Source organism: Nerophis lumbriciformis, linkage group LG06 (assembly GCF_033978685.3).
Source record: "Nerophis lumbriciformis linkage group LG06, RoL_Nlum_v2.1, whole genome shotgun sequence".
Classification (NCBI taxonomy): Eukaryota; Metazoa; Chordata; class Actinopteri; order Syngnathiformes; family Syngnathidae; genus Nerophis; species Nerophis lumbriciformis.
The window spans coordinates 55,093,952-55,115,950 of NC_084553.2; positions in this window are offsets into that span (position 1 = coordinate 55,093,952).

Below are 21,999 nucleotides of genomic sequence, written 5' to 3' on the forward strand. Positions count from 1 at the left end.
TGTATTTATTTACTCCATTACACAACATTGTCAGTTGTATTGTTTTTTTCTTCCAACTGTATTTATTCTGAATTTATTCCCACTGAATATACAATCAGTCATTTTTGCTTGCCTTAAAAAAACAATAACTCAGACACTGAAGATTATGACAAGACATCTCCTTCCAGACAAGTAGCAGAGAGGAGGGTGGGTGGGGTCGGGATGGGACGAGGGTGTCTGTGTCACGGCAAGTGTGGGCCAGTGAGGCGAGGAAGCCCCCACTCATGCCCCCACTGATCACAACAGGGGATTAATTATGTCAGCATAATACGTACAAATGGTGATCTGACGGTGGAATTAGCCCCCTGAGCAGAGGCTGCTGGGACGAAGAGGAAGAGTGGGTGGTAATGGAGGACAGTGGGGGGGCGGGGGGCGGGTGGATTGTCCCAATTTGTCCCAGTTCGTCCGTCTGTCTGTCTGCATACAAGCGCCGGGTGGATGCGGGGGGGTGGTGGGTGGCGGGCCCTCGTTTTCTGTTATGATTTGCACGGTCGCCAGTCTAGGAAGCAGCGGGACGCGGATCAAGCGGAGGGAGTGCCAAAAAAACTGCTTCTGGCCAAAACTCGATTCATAAATTGACTTTGTACGCTTCCCCCAACTGCATTGAGAATGTTGAGAGAATGTTAACAAAACATGCCCCCCCCCCCCCCCCCCCCCCCCCCCCCCCGCCTCCGGGTGACTTTCCTGTCTTGTCGTGTTTGAGATGTCCAAGCTTTGGATGTGTTTCTGTTTCACATCCAGGTCATGTTGCCCTCGCTCCGAGCCCAGAGGCAACGTGACCACCAGCACCAGCGCCGGCAGCAGTTGTAGTAGTAATACAGTCCGTGTTCATTCTCAGCCTCCCTGTTGTAATTGCTGTTGTCTCTGCTGGCTCTTTGCCCTGAACCACCTTTCTCTCTGCGATGTTGTCAATGCCACACATTCTTTTGTGCAAAAAATGCAAACAAAACAGCGAGACGGGCACGCAAGGTGGATGTGGAACACTGCGGACTGCTCACATGTGAGACTTTTCTTTCTGTACTTGGGTTTTGGTGGAAAGTCCCGTTTTGTACTCTGATATGACAAATAAAATACATTTTAAAGTGTAATAATACCGTATTTTTCGGAGTATAAGTCGCTCCGGAGTGTAAGTCGCACCGGCCGAAAATGCATAATAAAGAAGGAAAAAAACATATATAAGTCGCATTTTTGGGGGAAATTTATTTGATAAAACCCAACACCAAGAATAGACATTTGAAAGGCAATAGGCTGAATAAGTGTACATTATATGATGCATAAATACATACATGCCAACCCTCCCGGATTTTCCGGGAGACTCCCGAAATTCAGCGCCTCTCCCGAAAACTTCCCGGGACAAATTCTCTCCCGAAAATCTCCCGACATTCAGGTTCAGTTAGTGCTGCAAGGGTTTCTGGGTATTTGTTCTGTTGTTTTTATGTTGTGTTACGGTGCGGATGTTCTCCCGAAGTGTGTTTGTCATTGTTGTTTGGTGTGGGTTCACAGTGTGGCGCAGATTTGTATCAGTGTTAAAGTTGTTTATACGGCCACCCTCAGTGTGACCTGTAAGGCTGTTGACCAAGTATGCCTTGCATTCCCGTGTGTGTGTGAAAAGCCGTAGATATCATGTGACTGTGACTGTACTTCTCCCTACGTCCGTGTACACAGCGGTGTTTTAAAAAGTCATACATTTTACTTTTTGAAACCGATACCGATAATGTCCGATATTACATTTTAAAGCATTTATCGGCCGATAATATCGGCAGTCCGATATTATCGGACATCTCTAGTACTGACCCATTGGGCACTTCAGGATGTCAACATCAACATGTGTACCAATTACGATGAAGTTCTTAATTTGTGGAGCCGAGTAATTAACGTTTCGTGTTTTGTGGCGAATCATCAGATCAAAGTTTGGTGCCGTGCCACGCCAACTCCACGCCAACTTTTTATGGCATAGGCACAATTTGTTGGCAATTTATAATCGCCTATATGTCTAGTATTTGTTATTTTAACAGCGACCCAGACCGGAAATTTCTAATAACTAAAGTTCCTTGGGTGAATAATATAAACTCACCACACCGGTATGTTTTAGCGCTTTCATGGCGAGTTTACTGACGGATATAAGTACAAACTTTACACTACTTTATATTAGAAATGGCAACAGCGGAGGATGAATGTCACATACTGTAACAAGAAGATAGAGAAAAAGAAGACGCTTATCGACTACGATGTCGGCACGGACTACAAAGCCATACAACTTTGAGTCATGTAATTTGGTATATGACACATGCTAACTATAATCATGCTCATGTTAGCTTTCTAGCATGCTAACTTAAGCGAGCTAACTTTTTCATCTAATTTTACACTTTTCTTTTTCCGCAGCCATACACCTTTGAGTCATATAACTTGGTATATGAAACATGCTGAGTGTTATCATGCTATCGTTAGCGTACATGCTAAGTGTTAGCATTTTTATGTAAACATGCTACTGTTTTAGGCCGGCTCTGTGGCTCATTTTGTACAGTTATACCTACAACTCTCGGATTCAGACACTCGGCACCATCTTCTAAGTACGGCGGCTTCCGGCAACACCCGGCCAGAGGTCCAGGGCACAGATACTGTAAGAGGCCCATCAAAATTTCCGCGGAATTTCTCTAGTTTGTCTATAAAATTGTTATAACTATACCTGTGCATAACATTGTAGGCGTATTAACATTAAAGGAAACAACCTCGTCTCCCACCGTGGTAAAGGTGAAGCCAATGGCAACATACGCTTCATCAATATTCTGGTACAGGAAAAAAAAAGCATGCCCACCCTGGCATCAAACTGTGTCCCCCAGGGGGGCCCGCCCCACTATTTGAGAAGGACTGCCCCAAACAGTCCTTCTTGTGCCATCCCCTGTTTACAAGATGAAAACGACACTAAGTCTATGAAGCCTGATGTAAATAATGATTCCTTCTCCATGGTGGTGAGTATGCAAGAGACAGGAGGTGGGGGTGGAGTGGCGAGGAGCGTTCCGGTCATATCGTAAATCCCTTTTCCGATGACTTATGGAGGACTCTCGTAAACGGCAGCCTGGCAGGGCTGTCAATTTTCATATTTCATCTCTTATACTGGGGTGGAGGTGCTGTGGCGGCGTTATATCTTTACCGCGGATCTCGTTAAAGGGCCTCCCAGATGAATTAGTCTGATCCACTCCATTGTTATGCCATAAAGAACCGATTTTGTCGTGGAAACTACAGTACAATGCGTGATGTGACAAAATAGTGTGAGTTTCATGATCCTTGATTTTTTTTTCGTAGTTCCGGTACTATTTCCTACCCAGCGCTCTTATTTTTCGTTTACACTTCCTGTTTGTTCCACCTCTGGCTGCCATGAAAAATCCTAACCAAACCCGACTCGTCCAAAAATGTATCACAAAACTACTTTATTAATTTGTTGGATTGTCTTTGCTACAGCAGAAAGATGAGTCAAAGGGCCCGATTCTTTGCAATTTATATGACACATGAAACGTGACGAATTAAGGGGTTGCACTATCCACTCCAGTCGACAGATGGCAGTAGAGCAGGGGTCCTCAAGTACAAATCTTGAAGGTCCACAAATGTTTTTTTGAAACAGGCTGGGTCCGTTTATTATCGGTCAAGCTTATATAATAGCAGGAGGTAGGTAGTTTAACATTTTCTTAAAATTAACAAAAATAAAATAAATATCCAATAAAATACATGAAATATTTTCTTTGAAACAAAAATAAATAAGGGAATCATTTTTGGTGATTTAACCCCCAATTCCAACCCTTGATGCTGAGTGCCAAGCAGGGAAGAATGCTGGTATGAGCTTTTAAACATAACCCGTTAAGTGCTGCCAATCAAATGGTGAATAAGATACTCTTTAGGGTTCATATGTTTGTAAATCTGACTGTGATGAAGTCAGTGCCTCACCAGCCATCAACCTCACCGCACGTTACTGCTCTGTTGCTATTTGTTGTTGTGTCATAGATTTAACAAAAATCTTGCTTGATGTTTCATATGGCTTTTTCAGCCTCGTGATTTCTTTTTTTTTCTTAGCTCTGAATCATGAGGAAATGTCTCTTCAAATTCGCGGTGCTCTTTCAGATAGTGACGTTTCAGATTTTCACTTTTCACCAGAGCAACAGTAGTGTTGCATAGTAGACACATTGGTCTGGTACTTGCAGTAGGTAGGATGAAAACATATTGCTCTGTCCATTCTTCCTTGAAACGTCGGTTTTCCCTGTCCACCTTTCTTTTACCAGCCTGAGCCAACTTGGAGCATGCCATTGTGATTTGATTCACATTCAGTGACTGACAAGTGAACAGTTAGCGAAGTAGCGATACGAGACAACTGTGTGCCTGCAGCGAAAGGTTCCATGCACTGTGCACATGACCCAGGTGGTAACAGCCTATCAGCGCGTCGTTGTGAAAGAGATGACAACCCATACCCCGGAATTAGCCAATCAGAGTGGCGTTCTCTCGCTCTCACTCCGTCTCTCTCTCTTTCTCTCTCTGAGAAAGAGAGAGAGAGAGAGAGAGAGAGAGAGAGAGAGAGAGAGAGAGAGAGAGAGAGAGAGAGAGAGAGAGAGAGAAAGAGAGAGAGAGAGAGAGAGAGACGGAGTGAGTGAGACACGAGAAGTGTAAACGAAACGTGGAGATATTTGACTAAAAACAACAAAGAACGTTGACTTGCGCTAGCGATAACTCACAGATAAATACAATTATTATATTTTTTTATAATAATTATAGTTATAATAATAAAAAAAACATTTTTTATTTTTTTATTATTTTTTTTTAAACTATAATTCGTGCTGGGTCCGGACGGACACGTCGCTGGGTCCGGACATGGACCGCGGCCCGCCTGTTGAGGATCACTGCAGTAGAGTGTTGAATATCTTAATCTATGTTTTGCGGCATTTCCAACTTTGACCACAGCATCAGTTGCTATGTAGAGTGGCGCTTTCCACCATTTTCAGCAGACCGCATTGCAAAATAAATAACTCCCCCTCTTTGTAAATAACGGAGTCATGAAAAGCGCTGCGTCCCGAATCTTGTTTGAAAATATTTTTGATGTCATGGATCCCTTGATAAACCCTGTAATAAACTAACATAGTTACCATTCTTAATTGTCATACAAGTGTAAAAAGAAGATGACCAGTGTTAATATCAAAACAACAAACAAACATGAAAATCAGCCACACCTTCAATGATGAATGTCGATATAAAAACGTAAAAAAATTCTTGTGACAGATTTTCAACGGATCAAAATGTGTCTTATTAGTGTAAAATAAGTTAAGCATTGTTCATAGTAGGGTGGTACCCATGCCAGTATGACACCGATATCGGAGCTTTGAGTATTTGCAGATACCGACATTGAGCCGATACGATAATAATCATACACGCTTGTAATATTCTGTAGTGATGAATGTTAGAAAAGGTTTGATGTAGTGAAATTACTCAAACAGAGAACAATGATAGGTATTGAAAAACAAAAACCTGTTTATTATCAACCGTCTGTAATGGACTTATGCTGTGTTTAAGTTTAAGTGGTCTTTTTTAGCAACACCTATCTGCCACACTAATTCATGAATATGACACATGAAGTTGAATGATGCGGACACATTTGTTACTGGATACTTCCTAATATGCCTTTGCTTTGGAGACTTTGTATGTATAAGCACTATGCAACTATAGGTATTTGATACTTGTTTTATACTGACACTTGTGTTGTTTTAGACTGCAGTATTGCCCATTTAAGGATATTTAGTATGTGCGTCCAGCTCAAGGGTCGGCAACCCAAAATGTTGAAAGAGCCATATTGGACCAAAAATACAAAAAAAAAAAATCTATCTGGAGCTGCAAAAAATTAAAGGCCTTTTATAGGTGATATAATGAAGGCAACACATTTTATATTAGCCTACTATCAAAGGCTGAAGCAAATCTTCATTCACCGGAATGTTGTATTTTAATTTTCATTCTACACATTTTTTGCAACATTGGAGAACATTAGTAAAATGGAGGCTTCTCACAGGATGAGATACATCTTGGAAATTACCGGTTCAAAATGGCCAAAGGTATAGTCTTCTTCTAATGGATTTATTACAATATTTGCAAGCTGAGTAACGTTTGCTGTGGTCTGGAACAACATGGCACACAAACAATAAATGCAGCCAACATTACATACAGATAATGTGTCATGAGACATGCAAATATAGACTAAATACACAGAGGACATAAGTAAAGGAAATTGAATGAACTCAAATATACCTACAAACGAGGCAGAATGATGCAATATGTACATACAGCTAGCCTAAATAGCATGTTAGCATCGATTAGCTTGCAGTCATGGATTGACCAAATATGCCTGATTAACACTCCAACAAGTCACGCACAGAATAAAACGTTTGGTGGACAAAATGAGACAAAAAAGGAATGGCATAAAACACGTCGTTCTGTGGCAGCATCGGAGAAAGTTGTACATGTAAACAATCTATGATGAGTTGAACGATCGCTGAAATTAGTAGGACAAAACGGTACTTGCCAAATCCTCTCATCAGTGAAGCATGTTTAATATAAACAGTGGGATTACTAACAATTAAGTTTGTCATGTTTGTTCTTCTACAAAAATATATTAATACAAAAAATATTTTTTTTTTCCGTCTTTTTCCATTTTCACACATGTCTGAAAGAGGTCCAGGGAGCCACTAGACCCCCCGATCTAGCTTGTGTGCTATTGTGTGCTCAGCTGTTGTGTAGCTGCTAGCTCCTGGTAGCCTATAGCCTACCATGGTTACTGTTTGAAAATAACTTGACTAAAATAGGAAAAAAAGTCCAACCGTGTGTGCTTATTGGAAGACATTTAGATGTTAACTGGCAGGAAAGTTTACATGCACGTTGATACTGGTTTTTGCTGTTGTCCGAGCGATATCAATATTGGATCGGGACACCCCTAGTTAATACTGAAATAATAAGAAAAAATATATAAATATCATGCAGTTGCTCGCTGAACTGTGATATTGTGGTATATGTTGAGTTATGGGTGCAAAGTTTAGAGCTTTGTGCAAAATTTCCAAAGTTTTTGCTTAAATTCTAAATAGTCTGAGTTAGGGTTCTACGGTATACCGGTATTAGTATAGTACCGCGATACTAATGAATCATATTCGGTACTATACCGCCTCTAAAAAGTGCTGATGACGCCGTTCCTAAATGTAAACAAACGTCATTGTTAGATCGACACCTGACATCCACTGTAATTATACCAAGTACAATAGCATATATAGTCGATACTACTATGATTACATCGATATTTTTTATCATCACAAAATCTTCTTTTGTTTTTTTAAAACATTTATATTATGTTTATAAACTCAGGAAATACGTCCCTGGACACATGAGGACTTTAAAAATGACCAATGTATGATCCTGTAACGACTTGGTATCGGATTGATACCCAAATATGTGGTATCATCCAAAACTAATGTAAAGCATCCAAACAGAAGAATAAGTGATTACTACATTGTAACAGAAGTGTAGGTAGAACATGTTAAAAGAGAACTTAAGCAGATATTAACAGTAAATGAACAAGTAGATTAATAATTCATTTTCTACCACTTGTCCTTAATAGTTTTGACAAAATAATAGAATGATAAATGACACAATATGTTACTGCATATGTCTGCAGCTAAATTAGGAGCCTTTGTTTGCTTACTTACTACTAAAGGACAATTTGACTTGTATGTTCACTATTTTATTTAAGGACAAACTTGCAATAAGAAACATATGTTTAATGTATCGTAAGATTTTTTTGTTAAAATAAAGCCAATAATGCCATTTTTTGCGGTCCCTTTTATTTAGAAAAGTACCGAAAAGTATGGAAATACATTTTGGCACCGGTACCAAAATATTGGTACCGGGACAACACTAGTCTGAGTTCCTCAGGAGTATTTCTCTTTGTGCACCAAAGTATTTACAACCATACAAAGTCACATTCTGGCTTCATGGAAGTTTGCATAGTTAAGACTACGAGGCCCTAATTATGGGCCTGCTGCAAGCAGCCCATTTTATTATTGCTCATACTTCAAACTTTATTCTTCATCTTATTATAGTTCCAACACATTTCTCTTACCGCCACTACGAGACGGACCGGCCGACTTACCACCACACATAACATACCGTCGGAAAGGTCTCGTTTGCGCCGATGGCGGAAATCTACATTGGGAACATTTCGTGTAACCATGGCAACGCTATTCACCAACAAACTAAAACACATTTTGTTTAATATGAGACGAACCGGCCAACGAACCCCCCACATATGTTATACCGTCGGAAAGGTCTTGTTCGTGCCAGTTGGGAACATTTCAAGTTACCATGGCAACGCTATTCACGAATAAACAAAAACATGGGCCAATTGAATGGGAACACACCTTTATAATGGCAAATATTTCCAGCACACCTGCGAGATTACCTCCTCTTGTAGCTCAGCCATTCTTTCGAGTAGCTCGGTGCTTAACGTCTCATTTTGTTCACACGCTTTGTCTACTTTAACCCTGGCTAAAAAGTTTTGACGTCCAATGTTTGGGTTTTGCTAGATCGGAGTAAGTACGGGGGGCGCGGTTGGGAGAGTGACCGTGCCAGCATCCTGAGGGTTCCTGGTTCAATCCCCACCTTCTACCAACCTAGTCACGTTCGTTGTGTCCTTGAGCAAGACACTTCACCCTTGCTCCTGATGGAGTCGTGGTTAGCGCCTTGCATGGCAGCTCCAGCCATCAGTGTGTGAATGTGTGTGTGAATGGGTGAATGTGGAAATAGTTCCTAGTACCTGACTGCCCCCTAGCCAGGGATACGGTGAAGACCTCAACGGCGGAAGACGGTAGATTTAAGAACTACCATAACGGCTGCGATGGCAGAAGAAGGCTGCAGCAGAAAAGGGTCCCCAGTCGTCTTGGACTCCATGCCACTGGACCCTGACCCGATTCTGTCAAGGATCGTGTGGTGACTGTTTGTGCACCAGTCTCCCAACGTTAAACAAAGTCACGCACAGGCATCCTCCATAAAGGGATACACCCCTACCAGGAGGATCTTTCCTTTGCACAACATATTATAAATACATCTTGTACACAACATAAACACTGTTCAGTTATATACACAGTAAAGACATGTGAAATATCCTTGTACACGTGTTAGTTAAACCTTTGTACCAATTGTATACAATATACAAAAAATGATACTTCCATTGTGTCCTGGGCATGACGTGAACGTATCGTCATACTCGTTCGAGTGACCGCCGATGATGAGTGTCAAAGCGCTTTGAGTACCTTAAAGGTAGAAAAACGCTATACAAGTATAATCCATTTACCATTTACTAGAGATGTCCGATAATGGCTTTTTTGCCGATATCCGATATTCCGATATTGTCCAACTCTTAATTACCGATACCGATATCAACCGATACCGATATATACAGCCGTGGAATTAACACATTATTATGCCTAATTTTGTTGTGATGCCCCGCTGGATGCATTAAACAATGTAACAAGGTTTTCCAAAATAAATCAACTCAAGTTATGGAAAAAAAATGCCAACATGGCACTGCCATATTTATTATTGAAGTCACAAAGTGCATTATTTTTTTTTTTACCATGCCTCAAAACAGCAGCTTGGAATTTGGGACATGCTCTCCCTGAGAGAACATGAGGAGGTTGAGAAGGGCAGGGGTAGGGGGTAGCGGGGCGGTGTATATTGTAGCGTCCCGGAAGAGCTAGTGCTGCAAGGGGTTCTGGGTATTTGTCCTGTTGTGTTTATGTTGTGTTACGGTGCGGATGTTCTCCCGAAAATGTGTTGGTCATTCTTGTTTGGTGTGGGTTCACAGTGTGGCGCATATTTGTAACAGTGTTAAAGTTGTTTATACGGCCACCCTCAGTGTAACCTGTATGGCTGTTGACCAAGCATGCCTTGCATTCACTTGTGTGTGTGAAAAGACGCAGATACTAAGTGACTGGGCCGGCACGCAAAGGCAGTGCCTTTAAGGCTTATTGGCGCTCTGTACTTCTCCCTACGTCCGTGTACACAGCGGCGTTTTTAAAAAGTCATGCATTTCACTTTTCGAAACCGATACCGATAATTTGGAAACCGATACCGACAATTTCCGATATTACATTTTAAAGCATTTATCGATGTTATCGGCCATCTCTACCATTTACCATTTACGGCGACCCCCGGCCAGAGGTCCAGGGCACAGACAGCAGGCCCATCAAAATTTCCGCGGGAATTTTCTAGTTGTTTGTTTGCGCTTTCTGGAAGCGCCCGCCCACCTTTTGGACTTGAACTTTATTGGCACAACCCAGCGCTCTTATTTTTTGTTTACACTTCCTGTTTGTTCCACCTCTGGCTGCCATGAAAAATCCTAACCAAACCCGACTCGTCCAAAAATGTATCACAAAACTACTTTATTAATTTGTTGGATTGTCTTTGCTACAGCAGGAAGAGGAGTCAAAGGGCCCGATTCTTTGCAATTTATATGACACATGAAACGTGACGAATTAAGGGGTTGCACTATCCACCCTAGTCGACAGATGGCAGTAGAGTGTTGAATATCTTAATCTATGTTTTGCGGCATTTCCAACTTTGACCACAGCATCAGTTGCTATGTAGAGTGGCGCTTTCCACCATTTTCAGCAGACCGCATTGCAAAATAATTAACACCCCCTTTTTGTAAATAACGGAGTCATGAAAAGCGCTGCGTCCTGAATCTTGTTTGAAAATACTTTTGATGTCATGGATCCCTGACTACAAAAGCCATACAACTTTGTTACCATTCTTAATTGTCATACAAGTGTAAAAAGAAGATGACCAGTGTTAATATCCAAACAACAAACAAACATGAAAATCAGCCACACCTTCAATGATGAATGTCGATATAAAAACGTAAAAAAATTATTGTGACAGATTTTCAATGGATCAACATGTGTCTTATTAGTGTAAGATAAGTTAAGCATTGTTCATAGTAGGGTGGTACCCATGCCAGTATGACACCGATATCGGAGCTTTGAGTATTTGCAGATACCGACATTGAGCCGATACGATAATAATCATACATGCTTGTAATATATTGTGTAGTGATGAATGTTAGAAAAGGTTTGATGTAGTGAAATTACTCAAACAGAGAACAATGATAGGTATTGAAAAACAAAAACCTGTTTATTATCAACCGTCTGTAATGGACTTATGCTGTGTTTAAGTTTCATTCCATCCATCCATCTTCTTCCGCTTATCCGAGGTCGGGTCGCGGGGGCAGCAGCCTAAGCAGGGAAGCCCAGACTTCCCTCTCCCCAGCCACTTTGTCCAGCTCCTCCCGGGGGATCCCGAGGCGTTCCCAGGCCAGCCGGGAGACATAGTCTTCCCAGCGTGTCCTGGGTCTTCCCCGTGGCCTCCTACCGGTCGGACGTGCCCTAAACACCTCCCGAGGGAGGCGATCGGGTGGCATCCTGACCAGATGCCCGAACCACCATCTCTACCATTTACCATTTACGGCGACCCCCGGCCAGAGGTCCAGGGCACAGACAGCAGGCCCATCAAAATTTCCGCGGGAATTTTCTAGTTGTCTGTTTGCGCTTTCTGGAAGCGCCCGCCCACCTTTTGGACTTGAACTTTATTGGCACAATTTCTATGCCTTTTCACAACAACAGTGGCACGCATTATCAAGCCATGATGCACTCTGACTCAGCCGGCTCGCTCACCCCAATCCCCCCCACCCCCCACCAGCACCCTCAAAGGTGAGTCAGGCCTCTGAAGTGTCACTTACTGGAACTCGCCCGGCCAACACAATGGAGACCTCACGGAAACACACGCACCTAAAGTGCATGTAACGCAGTGAGGTGCTGGCTAATGACTCATCGGGGGGTTATTTTATGATTTTTTATTAGCTGACAAGACGCCGAAGTGTGTGTGTGTGTGTGTATGTGTGTGTTTGTGTGTGTGTGTGTGCAGCACGAACCAGGTGCTCCTTTGAAGCCGGTCACATGGATGACTATTACACATTCGTCTTCGGGGGGGCTGTCATCGCATTCATCGGGAGGCACGATGAGGTGATGTCAGCTCGACTAGTGGCACAAAACACACAATTAAATCTGCATCTGAATGCAATGCAGTCAAATACAAACACACACACACACACACACACACACCATGACTCATGTTTTATCCCTGCAGCTTTACCCTGACTTCTGAAATCCGCTAAGATTTTGAACAATTCCGTACTTTAAGAACAAGTAAAAGCTGTCATTAAAGCATACCGTATTTTCCGCACCATTAGCCGCACCTAAAAACCACAAATTTACTCAAAAGCTGACAGTGCGGCTTTTAACCCGGTGCGCTTTATATATGGATTAATATTAAGATTCATTTTCATAAAGTTTCGGTCTCGTAACTACGGTAAACAGCCGCCATCTTTTTTCCCGGTAGAACAGGAAGCGCTTCTTCTTCTACGCAAGCAACCGCCAAGGTAAGCACCCGCCCCCATAGAACAGGAAGCGCTTCTTCTTCTACTGTAAGCAACCACCCGCCCGCGTAGAAGAAGAAAAAGCGCGCGGATATTACCGTACGTTTCATTTCCTGTTTACATCTGTAAAGACCACAAAATGGCTCCTACTAAGCGACAAGGATCCGGTTCATGAAAAGACGCAATCTCTCCATCCGCACACGGATTACTATTTCACAGCAAATGCCTAAAGACTTTCAAGAAAAGCTGGCTACTTTCCGTGCATATTGTAAAAACAAGATAGCTGAAAAAAAGATCCGGCCAGAGAACATTATCAACATGGACGAGGTTCCACTGACTTTTGATATTCCTGTGAACCGCACTGTGGATACAACGGGAGCACGTACGGTGAATATTCGCACCACAGGGAATGAGAAGTCGTCCTTCACTGTGGTTCTAGCTTGCCATGCTAATGGCCTGAAACTTCCACCCATGGTGATATTCAAAAGGAAGACCTTGCCAAAAGAGACCTTTCCAGCCGGCGTCATCATAAAAGCTAACTCGAAGGGATGGATGGATGAAGAAAAGATGAGCGAGTGGTTAAGGGAAGTTTACGGGAAGAGGCCGGGTGGCTTTTTTCACACAGCTCCGTCCATGTTGATATACGACTCCATGCGCGCCCACATCACAGATGGTGTCAAAAAACAAGTGAAGCACACAAATACAACACTCGCCGTCATTCCGGGTGGATTAACCAAATAACTCCAACCGCTGGATATTGGTGTCAACAGGGCATTCAAATCACGACTGCGAACGGCGTGGGAACAATGGATGACCGAAGGCGAACACACCTTCACTAAGACGGGCAGACAGCGCCGGACGACATACGCCAACATTTGCCAGTGGATCGTAAATGCCTGGGCAGATATTTCGGTCACAACTGTGGTCCGAGCTTTCCGGAAGGCAGGATTCACAGAACTGCTGAACAGTGACACTGACTCCGATGACTTCGACGAGACGGAACCGGCCATTTTGGATCCCACATTTGCCCAACTTTTCAATTCGGACACCGAAGACGAAGAATTCGAAGGATTTACGAATGAAGAATAACTTCAGAAGGTGAGCGCTATGTTTATTTTGTGTGTTGTGACATTAACGTTCGAGCAACATTATGTTGCTATTGCTCTGCACTATTTTGAATTGTACTATGTTTGTGATTGCACATTTGCGTACACTTTGGGACAGAGTTGTTAGAACGCTGGTTTTTAATATATTATTAAAGTTTGACTGACCTATCTGACTGTTTTTTTGACATTCCCTTTAGCGCAGCGTAGGCGCGGCTTATAGTCCGGGGCGGCTTATAGGTGGACAAAGTTTTGAAATATGCCATTCATTGAAGGTGCGGCTAATAATCCGGTGCGCCTTATAGTGCGGAAAATACGGTAACTTCTGTGCAGCGAGCAAAATAAAGAAGAGGTTTATTTCTGCAATTTTACATTTTACAGCAAAAACCAGTATCAACGTGCATGTAAACTTTCCTGCCAGTTAACATCTAAATGTCTTCCAATAAGCACACACGGTTGGACTTTTCTCCTATTTTAGTCAAGTTATTTTCAAACAGTAACCATGGTAGGCTATAGGCTACCAGGAGCTAGCAGCTACACAACAGCTGAGCACACAATAGCACACAAGCTAGATCGGGGGTCTAGTGGCTCCCTGGACCTTTTTCAGAGATGTGTGAAAATGGAAAAAGACGTAAAAAATATATATTTTTTGTTTTAATATATTTTTTGTAGGAGAACAAACATGACACAAACTCAATTGTTAGTAATCCCACTGTTTATATTAAACATGCTTCACTGATGAGAGTATTTGGTAAGCACCGTTTTGTCTTACTAATTTCAGTGATCGTTCAACTCATCATAGATTGTTTACATGTACAACTTTCTCCGATGCTGCCACAGAACGATGTGTTTTATGCCATTCCTCCTTTGTCTCATTTTGTCCACCAAACGTTTTATTCTGTGCGTGAATGCACAAAGGTGAGCTTTGATGATATTATTGACTTGTTGGAGTGTTAATCAGGCATATTTGGTCAATCCATGACTGCAAACTAATCAATTTCCGCTTTTTTAGGCTTTTTTTCGCAGCTTCTTCTAACTATGACAGGAGTGTCCAACTCCTTTTAACTGAGGGCCACGTCGCAGTTATGGCTGCCTTCTGAGGGCGGTTTGTAACAGGATTGTAACACAGGATTTGTTATATATTGCATATATTATATAAAAATATAATACAATATAAAAATAGAATATGTCAGTATATATTATACTGTATATATACATATATATATATATATATATATATATGTATATATATATATGTATATAAACCTGATTGCCCCCTCAACGGGGGATGCTTACAAACATCAGTTGTCTACCAATCTAAGGTAATACGCAAGGACATTAACACATCCGACACATATGTAGGATTAACCGAGGGTGAATTCAAAACCAGATGGAACAACCACAAGGCTTCTTTCAGGAACAAAAACCTGCGAAATACCACAGAACTCAGCAAACACATTTGGGACCTCAAAGACAATAATGTTGAATATTCAATAACATGGCAAATTCTTGCATCCAGCACACCTTACAATAGTGGTAATAAAAGATGCAACCTATGCTTGAAAGAGAAACTGTTTATTATCTACCGTCCAGACCTGTCATCCCTCAACAAGCGCAGCGAAATTGTAACAACATGCCGCCATAGACGGAAACACCTCCTAGGTAACACATGAACCAATCACCACGCCCCTAGGCCAGCCTGTACCCACCCACTCTGTGCCCTATATAAACCATGGTATGCGAATGCTCCCATTAAAATCTCCTGACGATTGAGGGTACCCCCCTCATGAAACAGGCCTGTAGAGATGAAATAGTCTTGTGATTTTTTTTCCCCACACATACATATATATATATATATATATAGAATATGTAAATATTACATATATGTTATATTTTATATTGCTCCTATGGTACATGTTTAGTCTACTTTATACCTGCATTATTCAAGATTCAAGATTCAAGATGCTTTATTGTTGTCCATTCTTTAACATGTACAAGACGCATAAGAACTGAAATTTCATTTTCGACACAGTCCCACTAAGAGCAGACATACGTTACAAGGGGACAAGACGGGACCGCCGACGAATCAGCCACTTACGGCGCTCCTTAAAAAAGGAAATGATCCTTTCCAACCTTGCCCTTTCCATCCTTAGCCTTACCATCATTTGTAACTGAGCTACTGTGTGGAACAATTTCCCTTGTGGATCAATAAAGTTTGTCTAAGTTAACCAGTCAGCTAACAATTCGATTCAGAATCGATTCTCGATTAAAAATTATGTTCGATTCAAAATCAATATTTTTTTGGATAAGATTGGGTGTGCCAGTTCTATGATTAACTACATTCCTTCATAAAATAGACAAACAACTCTATGTCAACGAGATATCGCCAAAAAAAAAAAAAAAAAATCAATTACCACTCCACTTCAATTTAAAGACAGCATAAGTCCATTCCAGACAGTTACAAATAAATGGGTTGCTGTGTTCCGTACCTAATATTGTTCTCTGTGACGTCACATCGGGAAGCAATCCGCCATTTTCTCACTTTCGTCGGTGTGTTGTCGGAGGATGTAACAACACGAACAGGGACAGATTCAAGTTGCACCAGTGGCCCAAAGATGCGAAAGTGGCAAGAAATTGGACGAAATGTGTTCAAAATACGAGGCTGTGGGGAAAGCCGACGAAATGGTCAGTTGTTTGTTCCGCACAATTTACAGACGAATGCTATGCTATGACAGAGATGGCAAGAATGTGTGGATATCCTGCGACACTCAAAGCAGATGCTGACATCAACTCCAAAACTGGACGGATCAGCTTTCAGGAAAAGAGAGCGGATGAGGGTATGTCTACAGAATATATTAATTGATGAAAACGTTATTCATTACTCGCGGTTTTACGTAAATTATTATACATAAACTGTGTTTACCAATAATTTAGCTTAAAAACATTTATTTTTTTCAATCATTCGAGTACATTCGGGTAGTCTTGTGTAATGCAGTATTTTGTGTCTATTTAGGTATGGTTAACCTGAGTGCTGAAATCGTGGAAAAATATATGTTCTTAGCGCGCCTGAAATGGGCTGTCTGCACTCTCAAAGTGCATGTTGTTGCCAAATGTATTTCATATGCTGTAAACCTAGTTCATAGTTGTTAGTTTCCTTTAATGCCAAACAAACACATACCAATCGTTGGTTAGAAGGCGATCGCCAAATTCGTCCTCGCTTTCTCCCGTGTCGCTGGCTGTCGTGTCGTTTTCGTCGGTTTCGCTTGCATACGGTTCAAACCGATATGGCTCAATAGCTTCAGTTTCTTCTTCAATTTCATTTTCGCTACCTGCCTCCACACTACAACCATCCGTTTCAATATGTTCGTAATCTGTTGAATCGCTTAAACCGCTGAAATCCGAGTCTGAATCCGAGCTAATGTCGCTATAGCTTGCTGTTCTTTCCGCCAAGTTTGTTTGTGTTGGCTTCACTATGTGACGTCACAGGAAAATGGACAGGTGGTTAAAATCAGGCACTTTGAAGCTTTTTTTAGGGATATTGCGTGATGGGTAAAATTTTGAAAAAAACTTCGAAAAATATAATAAGCCACTGGGAACTGATTTTTAATGGTTTTAACAATTCTGAAATTGTGATAATGTTCCCCTTTAATATAATAAAATGACGTGTGTAGTAAATCAAGATACGTATGATGTGACTATGTTGTTGTGTTTAGCTGAGTGTTACCAGGAGTTGTTGAAGGTGCGGAAGTCCAGGGAGGGCAAGGCATCCTCGGAGGATTCGTGGGCAGGGGTGAGGTCAAAGGCAGGAGCGAGGCGTCAAGGTCCGTGTCCAGGCGAGAGGTCGAGATCCAGGAAGGCAGCCAGGGAACCAGAGGGAATTCGGGGAGACGAGACACACAGCTCAAAAAGTGCATGTTGTTGCCAAATGTATTTCATATGCTGTAAACCTAGTTCATAGTTGTTAGTTTCCTTTAATGCCAAACAAACACATACCAATCGTTGGTTAGAAGGCGATCGCCAAATTCGTCCTAGCTTTCTCCCGTGTCGCTGGCTGTCGTGTCGTTTTCGTCGGTTTCGCTTGCATACGGTTCAAACCGATATGGCTCAATAGCTTCAGTTTCTTCTTCAATTTCGTTTTCGCTACCTGCCTCCACACTACAACCATCCGTTTCAATATATGCGTAATCTGTTGAATCGCTTAAGCCGCTGAAATCCGAGTCTGAATCCGAGCTAATGTCGCTATACCTTGCTGTTCTATCCGCCATGTTTGTTTGTATTGGCATCACTGTGTGACGTCACAGGAAAATGGACGGGTGTATATAACGATGGTTAAAATCAGGCACTTTGTAGCTTTTTTTAGGGATATTGCGCGATGGGTACAATTTTGAAAAAAACTTTGAAAAATAAAATAAGCCACTGGGAACTGATTTTTAATGGTTTTAACCCTTCTGAAATTGTGATAATGTTCCCCTTTAACAGAAGTGTAGATATAACTTGTTAAAAAAGAAAGTAAGCAGATATTAACAGTAAAAGAACAAGTAGATTAAACATTTATTTTCTAACCCTTGTCCTTAATAATGTTGACAAAGTAATAGAATGATAAATGACACAATATGTTACTGCATGTGTCAGCAGACTAAATTAGGAGCCTTTGTTTGCTTACCGTATTTTCCGCACCATAAGGCGCCCTGGGTTAAAAGCCGCGCCTTCAATAAACGGCATATTTCAAAACTTTGTCCACCTATAAGCCGCCCGGTGTTGTAAGCCGCATCTAACTGCGCTAAAGGAATGTCAAAAAAACAGTCAGATAGGTCAGTCAAACTTTAATAATATATTAAAAACCAGCGTTCTAACAACTCTGTTCACTCCCAAAATGTACGCAAATGTGCAATCACAAACATACGTATATCAACATGGACAGAGCTGCGTGAAAAAAGCCACCCGGCCTCTTCGCGTAAACTTAAACTTACCTTAACCACTCGCTCATCTTTTCTTCATCCATCCCTTCGAGTTAGCTTTTATGATGACGCCGGCTGGAAAGGTCTCTTTTGGCAAGGTCTTCCTTTTGAATATCACCATGGGTGGAAGTTTCTGGCCATTAGCATGGCAAGCTAGAACCACAGTGAAGGATGACTTCTCATTCCCTGTGGTGCGAATATTCACCGTACGTGCTCCCGTTGTATCCACAGTGCGGTTCACAGGAATATCAGTTGCTGTGAAATAGTAGTCCGTGTGCGGATGGAGAGATTGCGTCTTTTCATGAACCGGATCCCTGACGCTTAGTAGGAGCCATTTTGTGGTCTTTACCGATGTAAACACACAAAGGAAATGAAACGTACGGTGATATCCGCGCGCTTTTTCTTCTTCTACGCGGGCGGGTGGTTGCTTACAGTAGAAGAAGAAGCGCTTCCTGTTCTATGGGGGCGGGTGCTTACCTTGGCGGTTGCTTGCGTAGAAGAAGAAGCGCTTCCTGTTCTACCGGGAAAAAAGATGGCGGCTGTTTACCGAAGTTGCGAGATCGAAACTTTATGAAAATGAATCTTAATATTAATCCATATATAAAGCGCACCGGGTTAAAAGCCGCACTGTCAGCTTTTGAGTAAATTTGTGGTTTTTAGGTGCGGCTAATAGTGCGGAAAATACGGTACTTACTAATAAAAGACAAGTTGTCTTGTATGTTCACTATTTTATTTAAGGAAAAACTTGCAATAAGTAATGTTTTGTTAAAATAAAGCCAATAATGCCATTTTTTGTGGTCCCCTTTATTTCGAAAAATACCGAAAAGTATCAACAAAGTTTTGGTACCCGTACCGGTACCAAAATATTGGTATCGGGACAACACTACTTCAGTAAAACATTCAAAATGGGGCTTTTTTTTTTTTTTGCTATCAATGTTCTGAAAGTACCATGTGAAGTGAAGTGAATTATATTTATATAGCGCTTTTTCTCTAGTGACTCAAAGCGCTTTACATAGTGAAAACCAATATCTAAGTTACATTCAAACCAGTGTGGGTGGCACTGGGAGCAGGTGGTTAAAGTGTCTTGCCCATGGACACAACGGCAGTGACGAGGATGGCGGAAGCGGCGATCGAACCCGGAACCCTCAAGTCGCTGGCACGGCCACTCTACCAACCGAGCTATACCGCCTGAGCAAGCGGTATATTGTCAGCATTTTCTTTAATTGACCAACATTTTGTCTAAAAAAAATTGCGTTAATGTTTTTGTTGCAAAGTCTTCCGGGTTCCACTTGTAATTGTTGACCTTGACACTGACAGGCAGAGGTGGGACCAAGTCATTGTTTTGCAAGTCACAAGTAAGTCTCAAGTCTTTGCCCTCAAGTCCGAGTCAAGTCCCGAGTCAAGACAGGCAAGCCCCGAGTCAAGTCCAAAGTCAAGACTGGAAAGTCTCAAGTCAAGTCCTAAGTCCTGCATTTTGAGTTTCGAGTCCTTTCAAGTCCTTTTAACCACAGACTAATATATTAACACAGATTGTGTATGCTTTTCAAACGCTGTATTTATTTATTAAAACAAGTGCATTTTAAATTGCAGGAAAGAAAATTCTGCTGACATTGCACTTTATAATAGCACTATTAACCAGTCATTTTAAACATTAACTCATTCCTTTACAGAACAAACACATTGAAAATTAAAGTGCAAATGTACTTATTTGTACAAAAGTGTTAACATTGAAAAAACATGACATATACGTGAACATAACAAAAAAGTTGTACTTTTTATATGTCAGGGCCCTATGCTGCATTGCATTTGCAAAAGACCAAATTAGCCAAGAGTCTGTCAGTCATTTGTGCACGATGGGGGCGTAGTATGATGCCACCATGGCTGAAAACTCGCTCCACTGGAGCACTGGAGGAAGGCACTGCCAAGACTCTCATGGCCACTCGGAACAGTGAAGGAAGAGTCTTCATGTTCAATGCCCAGAACAAAAGGGGGAGAGAGGTTTTTTGGGTTGGTGCACTACTTGTAAGTGTATCTTGTGTTTTTTATGTTGATTTAATTAAACAAATTTAAAAAAATTAAAAAAAATATTTCTTGTGCGGCCCGATACCAATCGATCCACGGACCAGTACTGGGCCGCGGCCCTGTGGTTGGGGACCACTGAGGTAAACAACCAACAGTATGTCAGAAAGCTAGCTAAAACGGTACACATATTCATAATATAGTATACATTTTAACTGACCTTTATTTGACTATTTTTGTCTTTTTTTAGGTGGCTAAAATACGCGGTGCTGCTGACCGCCGTCTAACGTTACGTGTGATATATTGACTAACGTAACCCTGCTTGAAAAAAATCACTGAACAAAAAGTATGAATAAGGTAGTGAACTGCAACAGATTCCCGTGTTTGCAAAAACGTTATAACGTTAGCAGTGAGTTTACAGCCTCACTGATTTAACTACACAGCAAATAAAAGTCACGTTACTTAGCCAATAAACGTTATCTTACATTCAAAACTTACCGTTCTTTGTGCAACTTCAAATGCCGGACGAAGTTGGAAGTTGTTGCCTCTCCATCAGTAATTTTCGAACCGCATGTGTTGCATATTGCAAACCGTTTTGTGTTGACCACCTCGTAATTTTTATACCCAAACAAAATTATTTTAGGTATCATTTTTTGTTCACTGGCGTGTGGTTTGGACATGTCTTCTTCGTTGGTTGTCCTGCAATTTGATTGGATGAATGCTGTGTGATGAAAACAAAGTAGATCTAATTTGATTGGCTGTTGTACTGAGACCACACCAGCTGACACACGCAACGCTGATAGACAAGTACACAATGAAAAATACGGAGCGCTCCCGAATAACTTTTTCATCTTTGGGTTTTGGGGAAAGTAGCAAGTCATGTCAAGTCATGTCAATTCAAAAGGCTCAAGTCCAAGTGAAGTCACAAGTCATTGATGTTAAAGTCTAAGTCGAGTTGCAAGTCTTTTTACATTTTGTCAAGTCGAGTCTAAAGTCATCAAATTCATGACTCGAGTCTGACTCGAGTCCAAGTCATGTGACTCGAGTCCACACCTCTGCTGACAGGTGAAACATGTTTCGAGAAGGTGGCGGCTTGACCCTGGAACGCAAGCATTCTGTTGTTGTTCCGCGGCATCCAAGTCTGAATGAAGCTGTTATCTTTTAGTGCGTCCATTTATTTGCGGACCCTCCAAATGCCTCTCGGCGCTGCTGCTGACAAAGGCGCACATTGTTGCTCCGGCGGGAGCAACAGCAACACGCACGCCGCCTGCAAAGGCCACTTCCTCTTATTGGCGCTCTTGGCAAGTCTCATATTTACAAAAATGTTATGCCTTGACAACCCTCAATTAAACCTGTCATAACAAAGCCCATCCGA